Genomic DNA, 10,119 nt, shown 5'->3' with positions numbered 1-10,119 from the left:
CTTTGGGAGACCATTCTCTGGGGCCAAGTATTTAGTAAACATCTCTTGTCCATTCCATAGAAGAGCTTTTATCCTCACCCACTACAATGTTTTGCTTTCTGTGATTAGAAGAAAGATTCAGGAACATCCGAATGAAGAAAGGCTTTGCCCCTGCCTGCTGAAGGAAATAGAAACTCCTTCTTTTTTATATGGTGTAGCAAGCCAATCTCATAAGGTCCTTCTTAACCAATTTTCATGCCAGCTTGGAGGAAAACGCACTTTTCTTCTTAGCTGACAGATCCCCAGATACCTCTAGAAGAATTGCTAAATTTGTGCATTTGTTGTAATTGGCACTGCTAACTGTTTAGCAACCTTGGTAACACTAATTTTTTAAAAAAATATACATATCTGTCTATAGCTTTTTGCCAGCTGCAATGATTTTTTTGCTTTTTTTGTTATGTCTGTTTTAGCCTTTATTTATTTATTAGACTTACACCCTATCGCAATTTAACAACTCTTGATGACTTCCATAACATATAACAAAAAAATTAAAGCATCCATGGTATGACTAACTCCAGAAATTTAAAAAAAAACAGTAACAACAAATGAGAAGACAAAAATAAAAAATAAAAGACAGTGCAGTTCTTAAACTAGGAGAATACCCTCTGAAATAACTCAATTTTCAATGTTCTCCTGGAGGTCAACAAGGAAGGGTCATCCTGATCTCTATCATGAGGTTACTCAATAGAATCAGCACCGCCATGGAAAAGCAGCAACGTCTACCTTGGCACTGCTCACCTCTTGGAAATGTGGGACCAATAGTAGTTTCTTCCTGAAGGCTCTGGTAGGTTGGACAGGTTCCAATTGGAGCAGGCAGTTCTGTAAGTACCAGGTTGCCAAGCCATGAAAGGCTTTATAGGTCAATACCAGCATCTCAAATTGTACCCCAAAACTGACTGGCAATTAATGCAGTGTTCTACGTTCTCAGTGTCAAGAGCTAGCGAGCACACTGGCCACTGGAGATTTGCTGCATGTCACTTATGCTTGCTTTGTGCTGAAACCCTTTACATCCCTATCAGCATAGTTCTAACAAACACAAGGGGCATTTTGTTAACATATCATATTACCAAGATCTCGTAAAGTGTGGCATCTTTTCTTGTGTTATGGGCCAACTATCATGAAACAACTAATTATAAAGGAGATCCCATCACTTCATATGTTGAATAAGTTGGAAGATTATGTGGTGCAGCTAACTATTTGTACCTCACTTTCTGTACATTTTGGATTGTTCCAATGGCTCCAAAATCAGGAGCCAGATGATACCTTTATTAGGGCCAATCAAATTAAAAATTGGCACACAATCCACCTGGACCCCATCTGCAAGAGAATTCCATCTGGCGGGGTCCAGGAGGCGGGTCTTCTCTGCAACAGCTCCTGCCCTTCAGAATATTCTTCCCCTGGAAGTGAGGCTGGCCCCCGCTCTCCTGGACTTGAGAAAACAATTAAAGACCAGAGTTTTCATGCCTGGGCCAGAGGGAGAATAGTCACCTCTGGGGATGGTTAGTTCCTTAGAGTGGCCCTGTTCTGCTTGCAGGTCATAGAGAACTTTAGCCATCGGGTTTTTTTCATATTTATATTTATTAGGTATTATATTTATTCTGTAGTTTTATGGGGTTTTTAATCTATGTTTTATTGTAAACTGCCCAGTGTCCCTTTCCGGGGAGATGGACAGTGATAAATTTGATAGATAGATAGATAGATAGATAGATAGATAGATAGATAGATAGATAGATAGATAGATAGATAGATAGATCCATTGTATTATGCTACTAAAAAAAGGCTTGGAATAGAGAAGAAGCAAACAAGAAAAAAAAGCCTCGTGTTTAAGTCCAGGAAAGCTGTAGTTCATAATCAGTCTCAAGATAAGCAGCTGTGGACTGAATGAAGAGTCAGCATAATGTGTTTTTGATATCAGATTACACGCAGTCTTCAGGGACAAAGGAAAAAAGTTGGTTTCCCCCCTCCCCCCTGCCCCCAGCTCTTAGTTGCAGACTCTCACCATATAGGCAACACACAGAGCCACCTTGGCCTGGCAGAGAGCAGATTAAAGAAAAATTACAGTTTTTATATCAACAAAGGTAAAGAATTATTTTGGTTGGCATAAAGGTATAAAGCTGATTTAGCCAATCCAGAATTAGAGTCGCACTGCTCATTGTTTAAAGCAGTAGGCCAGCCTTTTCTAATGCCAGGACCTTCAGAGGTGTTTGGTTTCAATGTATTGCTGTAATTCCTTCTGTTTAATGCATCCAATTCTTTTTTGAGCAAGAAGATGAAATGGCTGTCTACTGATATGCCAAAAATAGCTCAGGAAAGGCAAAAAACAGAGGCAAATTTATACAACTAAATGCCAAATTCCAGAGAACAGCAAGAAGAGAAAACCAGATATATCCAAATAAGCAATGCAAAGAAATGGAAAACAACAATCAGATCTGAAAGACAAGAAATTCAAGAAAATTAGAGAAATCAAAGGAACATTTTATGCAAAGCTAAAAAGATGAAGAAGACAAAGATCTAATGGAAAAAGAAGCTGTAAAGAAGAGATAAAATGAATAAGTAAAAGAACTATCCAGAAAAGACCCTTAAATCACTGGTACAAGATATGAGAACTGAACTAGAGCAAGCATAGTGCTAGAAATTATTGCTAACAACACAGCTGTAGGTATTGATGAAATATCAGCAGAATTACTTATGATCATGCAAGACAATGCCTTGAAAAGTGCTACTCATGGTTTGTAAACAGGTATGGAAAACACAGCAGCAGCAAGAAGACTGGAAAAGATGTATCTATATTCCAACATCAAAAAAAGACCAGTGCTAAAGAATGCTCGAAGTACTGAACAATTACATTTATCTCACATACTCAATATTCTGCAATCCAGACTTCAACGATGTATGGAATGAGAACTACTAGAGGTACATCCTGGTTTCAGAACAGGCAGAGGTGCCCAGAACATGTTGCAAATATCTGAAAATATTGGAAGAGACAAGAGCATTCTAAAACTATATTTATTTTTGCTTTTTAGATTATTTTAAGGTTTTTGTCACCATTTGTTGAAATTGTGAACAGTCCTTAAAAACTAGGGTGCATCGGGCCACCTTATCTGTATATTGAAAAATTTGGATGCAGACAACAAAAACATAGCTCAAGGCCCTCTCATTAAAAACACAAAACCCTTGTGCCTTACATCTATGTTGGAGCTCCCAAATTAACAAACTGGCCCCAATGCCTGGGGGAAGAGTCAGGTCTTCATGGCCTCTCAAAAGGCCAGTAAGGTTGAGGTTGTTTATATTTCTGCGGGAGGCTGTTCCATACGGCAGGCATCATGACAGAGAATGTCCACTTCCTATCTCCACTGGGTGGCATTGCCTCACCTAGAAGACCCTGAGCCCCCCCACTCTGCCAGATCTGGTGGGATGGGCAGAAACCATTGGAAAGAGGTGGTCCTGCAAATAGCCTGCCCCACACCATCTAGGGATTTAAAGGTGACAACCAGCACTTTGAATTGCACCTGGAAGCCTACTGGGAGCCAGAGCAGCTCACATAACAGCGGTGTTATGTGGACGTACCGTAGTGAGACTAATACTGCATGTGCCACTGCATTCTGGGCCAGCTGAAGCTTCCAAATGCTTTTCAAGGGCAGTAGAGAGCATTGCAATAGATCAACTTGGGAGGTAACTATGGCAGGAGTGACTGTGAGCAATACTTCCCAATCTAGGAAAAGGTGCAACTGGCATACAAGCTGTGTTTCTTTCCATCTTCCACTGCATAACTCACTTTAATTTTACTAAAAATAGCAAAACCAGCTCAGGCCTACTAGGCTTTCCTAGATTCCCAATGTTCTTGCACATTTTGGCTGAAGACAAATAATATTTTCCTCAGAAATCTGAAGGAGATAGTAGAAAAATATAGCTGCCTGTGACATGCACTTTTGGAGTATTTCAAAACCCTACACAATCCAATGTGATGATTCACCAATGGAATATCAGACACAGGGATGTATACCAACCAACCCCAACCTGCAGCTTCCAAATGTGATGGACTAGAACTCATATTTTCCATATCAGCATGACCTGTAGCCAAGTGTGGTTTGGGATTGGGGTTGCCAGTTGGAGTATAGTCCATTTAGATGGCACCAGAATGAGGAAAGTGCTGTATAGCAATGGGCCATGAACTGACCCTACTATCTTCAGATGCCCCATTTTATTAAGAATTTTAAAGTGTGTACAGCCATTACAAGGACAGTGGGGACTATAGGGTGAAGAAAAGAAAGAGAATTAATAGTGTCTACTATTAATACTATTTTATAGCAGACACGATTTAAGTTCTTAAAAAGGGAACCATATCTGAACATAAGGAAGCCTCCTAGATAGTATCAGAATGAAGTACTCCCTGTTTCCAAGGACATTTGGCATAAAGTCTATTTCTGGCTCATTCTGTGATAACGTTTCTCTGCTTTAGAAGCTCACAGTACTTACATTTCTTGATCACATGTTTATTAAGAGCTGTGTTCCAACAGCGATACAGCTCTTCATTTACTTTGGAATTTTTTTTTCTTTTAAGGGCACTTTTGTACTTAGAGGCAAAATGCCTAGCGATAGAATAATAAAGCAATGGACTGTAATTATTATCCCACTGGTATGAATCAGTCGGAGCCTGACTTCTCTCTGTTCTGCTCTGCAAAGGAGCAGGCAGAATCAATGCAGGTAAGAAAATGTATTTTCCATTGGCAATCTGACCATGTAATTTCACATTAAAAAAATGATCCAGTGTTCAACTTTAGGGGAAGGAGTTAGAACACCACTTGCCATTATTTGATAGATGATTTCATTATTCTGAAATGATAAGCAAAAGACAGAGTGAGTAATCTCTGTATAGATAAAATGGTAACTTAATGAACTGCAGGATATAAGATCAAAACATTTCCAAATTTTGGAAGGCATCCTCAGTGGGTCTCGGAACCATGCAAATAGATGGGAAGTGGATGCAGTAACCCAGAGGCATCTCTGAGATTCCTTTTCTCAAACAAATCTTGCCTCTGAAGTAAAAAGCTGCATAGTAAACTAACAAATCTGAGTAAGGATAGAAGCATGGAAAAGTACATTCCAGTGGAGCTCATAAGACTGACTCCAAAATTAGCATTCATAGAGTTGCAACCTGAAGACCAACCTGATGGGTCATTATAGAAGATATTTTATTAAATATCCTGAAGTATTTTTGTCCTCCTGAGTTATTTCTCCTGAAAGCAGGGGAGTCAGGAATGCCCTGTCCCAACAAGGATCCATTTCTTTGACCAAAAGCCAGCAGTGCAAAGCAATGAAATTAGTTCTTACAGTCAACCTTTGTCTTTGCTGTGGCTAATAGTAGCTTTCCAGGAAGGATTTAAATTGAGGAAATGATGCAGAGAGAAAAAAAGCTAATAAATGCCCCTGATTTCAGTGCCACAGCTCTGATTATAGCCATGTCTGATATTAAGCAACAAGAAAAAGATGTCAGGAGATCTCATCACAGATGTTGGGCATTATGTCTAGCTTGATCTCTTAAATACTTTGGTGCCACCATGTCAGTTCATGTGAAAGCTGTTTGATGTACGATTTTATTTATGTATTTAGCAGGGCTTATATTCTGCTTCAATCGTGCACATCTCTGAGCAAGTAATATCCCTGATTCATTCAGTAACACAGTTAAAATGGTAAAACAATATAGCAACAATGATATCAAAACAAGAAGGAAAACAACCAATAAAACTAAATATTCTCATCACAGAAGAGAATAAGCTCAAATAAAATCCAAAGGCCCTCTGAAAAAGTAAGGTTTTCCTGGCTTCTTGAAAACCTATAGCCTGATTTCTGCAGCATGCTGCTCCAGAGGAGGGACAGTGACAGAAAAGCCCTCCCCCGTGGTCCCTTATAGAAGGACTCCTTCTGAGCAGGGAACTGAAAGGAACTTTCTCTTCCAGCTCTTACTGGGGCAAGGCTGTCTTAAGGGTACCAGGTGCTGAGTCATATACAGCTTCATGACAGCACCTTGAATTGCACCCAGAAACCAGCTAACAGTCAGTTCAGCTCTCATAGGAGGAGAATGACATGGGCAAATTATGTAGAGCCCATTACTTGAGCTGTTGCCTTCTGGGCCAGCTGCAGCTTCTAATTGGTCTTCAAAGGCAAACCCATGTAGAGTGTGTTGCAATAGTCAGTTGAACAACTAGATAAATTAGGCAGAACTATTCAGCCTGAGCTTCAGAAATGCATGAAGGTTGCAAAGCTTTGGATGTGGCCTTGGATGTGACAGAAGAAGAAAGCTGTTCAAAGCTGGAATTGAAGGTTGTTGTACTGATATTTAATTTTAATTAAATTAAGATTTTATTTTATCAATTAATTTTTGTCCTGGCCCTGTTACTTTTTGAACAGCAGACCCCCAGCAAGCCAAGACAAAATATGGCCTTAGCCCAGAAAAAGTGTGCAGTCGCACTGCAGGAAGAAAAACCAGCATGGGGGTGGGTGATGAGAAGAAGCAGAATGGCTTGGTTTGGAGGGAATTGGTGGCTACAACTCTGAACAGGCATCTCAAATTCAAAAGGACGCATGGCAACCTTTGGTACCCAAACTTATTTGTATCAAAAATTATCTAAAATGGCTCGCAGGAATGGCTGGGATGATCTGTGACCGTCTGTGAAATCAAATGGAAAGAGATTTGATGGATTCTGTTGTGTGATGTGAAATAAGTGAGCATAGTGGATTTTTGTTATGTTGTTTACTGCATTCCCCCACCCCCACCTATCCTACTGACAGAAAGGAATTCAGTCACTACTATATTAAAGCACCACTCAAAGGCACATTGCTTTGTGGGATCCCTCCGTGGCAACTTGCTTGGGGCTGTGCTTGGCAAGAGATGGTAAAGTCTCTGCAGTTGTTCACAAGCTTGATTGCAGCTCTAACTGGAATCAGGATTGATTTTTATTTTTCCCCTAACCATCCCTTGCAACCCTGAAAAGGGAATCTCTTCTAATGCTGATATTCCTGAGCATAATTACAATAGCTAAGACATGAAATTTGAGATCTGCCCCTTTCCTTGCTTGCTTTCCCCACCCAACTGTGAATGCGGACAGGGGGGAGAATGTAGAAAGGAGGAAGGACTGCTTGTTCAGGACACAGACATGAATGGTGGGTCAATCAAGAAATGACCTTAGATTTTAGACCCCTTTGCACACAAGATCTTTGTATTTGCTTTCAGTGGGTTGCCCATTAAAGACTTAGGGGACTGTTCTAATGATTTCCTTCTCCAAAGTGGCATGAGTCATACATTGCACCAGGTCAGGGATAAGCAACCTGAAACTTTATGCAAATACCTTTTAGGTAATCCCTACAGGGCCCCACAATAACAGCTGCTGAAAATTGGTGACAAGGGTCCAGGGGTATCCAAAGGGAGGAGGTCAACAAATTCCAGATGTGGGCCACAACCATGTAATCAAAGACCTGCCCTTTTTTATGTGTGCCATGAGGTAGGGCTTCAATTGCATGGTGGTAGCTGCCTATGATTCCCCCCTCTGCTCCATGGACACCTCTACATAGCCCCCAGCCATGTGTACACTATAAGGCAGTGTTTCTCAACCTTGGCAATTTTGGCAACCTTGGCAACTTTAAGATGTGTGGACTTCAACTCCCAGAATTCTGGGAGTTGAAGTCCACACATCTCAAAGTTGCCAGGGTTGAGAAACACTACTATAAAGTAAGCTTTAAAATAGTTCTAATACAGTTAAAAGAGAAAGAAAAGAGATTACCCCCACCCCACCCCAATCCAGGAAAAACAGGAAATCAATTGAAATGGCCAACCACACTTTGCATGATTGTCCCACCACTCTGCCCATCCTCCCCTTACCAAGTAGAGGACCAACACTACACTTCATCATAGGCCTCAAAGACATCATAGACATCAAATCATGCTATGGTTTGTTTAATATTTAATCTACTAAGTAAAGCACAGTTACCTAGATTCACACTTCCTGTAAGTTATAAATTATGGTTTACCATTCACAATGGTTATATTCATGCAACATTCTATGGCAATATCAAAGAAGCCACATTATAGCTTAGCATGATGTCTGAACCCAGTCAAAGTTGTATAACATATAATTTATGGTTTACAGTAATGTAAAATATGAATTGAGCCAACTGTGGCTTGGCTCATTCAATAAACCACAGTTAGCTAATAATATCATACCACAATACATGACCCCAGTCAATGAGCTACTCCTGATCTACATAATACAGACATGCTTCTTCCTACTCAAGTGTTAAGCAAACCCTACTAAACCTGAGCTCTTGTCTGTGGTTGCTGGTTTGATTTGAGCCTTTGCTGTTTCTGTAGAGAAATACAGAATAAAACTGGAAACATAGAAATTTAGCTGACCCAGGATTATTATTACTAGTAAGGTATCATTAATGATAATCTGTGCCAGAGGATTTACAACAAGGCAGTGTTAAGGTTGTTCTTAGCTAGTTGGTTGGAACCCAGCCCATTTCCAGAATATTCCATTATGTTCCATTTTCCCCCCAAAATTTTGCCCCCCACATATTCTATCAGCAATCTATAAGCATTTGGCATGCTTAATCCTTATTTGGGTGCTGGTTAGAAGGCATTTTCCTCTGAATAATGTACAGTACTCCCTAAGAATGATGCAGGTGGATGGTGCTGTTTTTGTCTATACAAGGACCAGCATTCAGAAAATAGAAATCACCATTAATATAAATGATGATATAGTGCTACAGTTAGTTTTACATTTAGCAGGGTTTTTTGTAGTGATTTGCAGTTGATATATTTCTGTACTTTTTGCATGAGTAGGCACTTGCAAAGGGATGCGGTGGCGCTGCGGGTTAAACCGCTGAGCTGCTGAGCTTGCCGATCGGAAGGTCGGCGGTTCGAATCTGCATGACGGGGTGAGCTCCCGTTGCTAGTCCCAGCTCCTGCCAACCTAGCAGTTCGAAAACATGCCAATGTGAGTAGATTAATAGGTACCGCTTCGGCGGGCAGGTAACGGTGTTCTGTGACTGTCATGCTGGCCACATGACCACGGAAGTGTCTACGGACAAACGCCGGCTCTTTGGCTTTGAAACAGAGATGAGCACCGCCCCCTAGAGTCAGACACGACTGGACTTAATGTCAAGGGAAACCTTACCTTTACTTTAGGCACTTGCAAATGTGTTTGTTGCAAAGATATACTGTATGTCCCTCCCTTCTTCGGTAACACAAATTAACATTTAATTATTAGTGTTATGTATAGTATTTCAAATATACACCTTTTATATTTAATAAAATATCTGGTAGCCCTGAGGACAACTCCTCACACATAAATCAACTACTGAAGATTTAAGTTGAATCTTAATCTTTTTTTAAATTGATTTCCCACAACGTTGCATGAGTAAGGAACTGCACAGAGTTCAGTGCAAAATGGATAGTGTGAAAATAAGGGGTTAGTACAGACTTCCCCAATCAGGTGCTTCCTGATGTGCTGGGATTATAATGTGCACAAATTTCAAACGTGGTGTTGTTTTAACACAACTGGCAGGACAAGATTGGAAAGGGTTGAATTTGTGTAGGGATGGTCAGTGGAGAGAATCACCTGCTGAATTGCATTCCAGAATTTTTTACCATATATCCAGCTGATGCAGTTTGCTTTATAATATATTTTAACTGTAGGCATAAACATGTGTTGGCTATGTTCAGATGACACCCTGAACACTAACTAACTAACCACATTTTAGTCTTGTGCAAACCGAACTGTTGGGGTTAATTTATTGTTCAGTGGGTTGTATAACCCAGAATCATGGTTGAGTTAAACATGGATACACATATTGAACAGTCACAGTCTTTGAGTTTAATCTCACCCTCCATCCATTTGTTTAATCCCTTTTAAATCTGTCTGAATGTCATCACCCATCTTGTAGTAGCAAATTCCATTAGTTAGCTGCTGAATCCTGTTGGCAGGCTATCTGAAGAAGTCCTTCCTTTCATCAATCCTGAATTATCCAACTTCACTAGAGCACCTCAGATTCTAATTTGAGGAGTAATGGGGAAATTCTTCA

The sequence above is a fragment of the Candoia aspera genome, chromosome 4, assembly GCF_035149785.1.
Source record: "Candoia aspera isolate rCanAsp1 chromosome 4, rCanAsp1.hap2, whole genome shotgun sequence".
Lineage (NCBI taxonomy): Eukaryota > Metazoa > Chordata > Lepidosauria > Squamata > Boidae > Candoia > Candoia aspera.
This window is presented reverse-complemented; position numbering follows the sequence as displayed.